Source organism: Pteronotus mesoamericanus, unplaced genomic scaffold (assembly GCF_021234165.1).
Source record: "Pteronotus mesoamericanus isolate MK-2021 breed Mesoamerican mustached bat unplaced genomic scaffold, CSHL_Meso_final contig_182, whole genome shotgun sequence".
Lineage (NCBI taxonomy): Eukaryota > Metazoa > Chordata > Mammalia > Chiroptera > Mormoopidae > Pteronotus > Pteronotus mesoamericanus.
In genome coordinates, this window is record NW_026555078.1 from 35,713,703 (window position 1) to 35,715,237 (window position 1,535).

Genomic DNA, 1,535 nt, shown 5'->3' on the forward strand with positions numbered 1-1,535 from the left:
AGTATCCAAATGTATTAAGAACCTACAAGGAATGGATGCATTTCTAAAACAGCGTGTATGAAAAAATCTAATTAAAATGAAGAGTATTTTTAAAATGCAAATCATACTTCCTGTCCCCTCCTCCCTTCCTTCATCATCTTGTCATCAACACAAATGTTTCTATTTTGATATTAGGTTTTCTTGAGGTGGGTTTGTGTTCTTTAACCACATAGTTAGAGCTGTCTAACTTGAAACCACAGGGTGGTACAGCACGTGGAAAGACTGCAACTCAGAACTGAGACCCTGGTTTCACACCTGTTTGGTGCCTAGAACAATTTTTTTTTTTACTCTGAACAGTCGTTTAAATTTTCTATGTCTGTTTCCTCAAATGTCAGATGTGGCCTCTCTCCTTTGCAGACCCTTGTGAAGTATTTTGAAAAACAAAAAGTACAATTTAAACAGCAGCCCTCCAAGCTCTCCCATCCAGTGTCCCTCCTGGAGGAAGCCCCCTGGGTGAGGAGGCAGGAGAACTGGGTCTGTGCATTGTGTGCTGATCCTGGGAAAGTCATTTCTCAGTCTCCGGTGCCCAGCATGGTGTCTGGTACCAGTCAGCACCCAGTAAAAGTCTGCTCTCCAAACGGCTCTCTCGGTGTCACAGCTTTAGGCTGAAGGAAGTTATTAAGGCTCAGAAAGTTATTAATGTTCTTTGCTATTTATTGTCTCAGAAATTTACCTTTGTACTAGAATGTCATGATTCAAAAATCATAAAAGCATGGAATGTATTTAGATCGTGTTATGAGTAAGTATAGTTAACAATCAACTGTCCAAAGTGGTAGAGATGTACACCTTGAGGTTCTGAGACTTATTTCAAAAAGAAGAATCACCGCCCTCTGGTAATAAACCCTGCAGGGCATTAGTGTTAATATTGCTGAGGAATCATGGCATTTGGGTTCATTGGTGAACGTATTGGGTGGTTGTTTTAAAATGTGAAGCCCTTCCACCGCGGTAGCCATTGAGGAGCAGCAGCCATGGCCCTCCGCTACCCCACGGCCGTGGGCCTCAACAAAGGCCACAAAGTGACAAAGAACGTGAGCAAGCCAAGGCATAGCCGCCACGGCAGGCGCCTCACCAAGCACACCAAGTTCATGCGGGACATGATCCGAGAGGTGTGTGGCTTTGCCCCCCTATGAACGGCGCGTCATGGAACTGCTCAGAGTCTCTAAGGACAGGAGGGCCTTGAAATTCATCGAGAAAAAGGTGGGGACACACATCCGTGCCAAGAGGAAGAGAGAGGAGCTGAGCAATGTCCTTGCAGCCATGAGGAAGGCAGCAGCCAAGGACTGAGCCCCATCCCCTCTGTGTAATAAAACCTGTTCAGGAAATAAATAATAAATAAATAAATAAACAAATAAATAAATCTGAAAAATGCAAAGAAGTGTTGAGGTTGTTAAAGGAAGACTGAGAAAGGAAAGGAAAGTTTTTAGAAGAAGAGGTGCTTTAAACGAATGGCTGGCCATACATATAAATAAAATGCATTTTTTCCCTTTAAATAAAGG

The 1,535-nt window shown here is 43.2% G+C and overlaps 1 pseudogene; it reads left to right on the forward strand.

The window, feature by feature from the left end:
• The first annotated feature begins 632 nt into the window (after positions 1–632).
• On the forward strand, positions 633–1,323 carry LOC129065786 (60S ribosomal protein L36-like; annotated as a pseudogene).
• Positions 1,324–1,535: the final 212 nt, after the last annotated feature.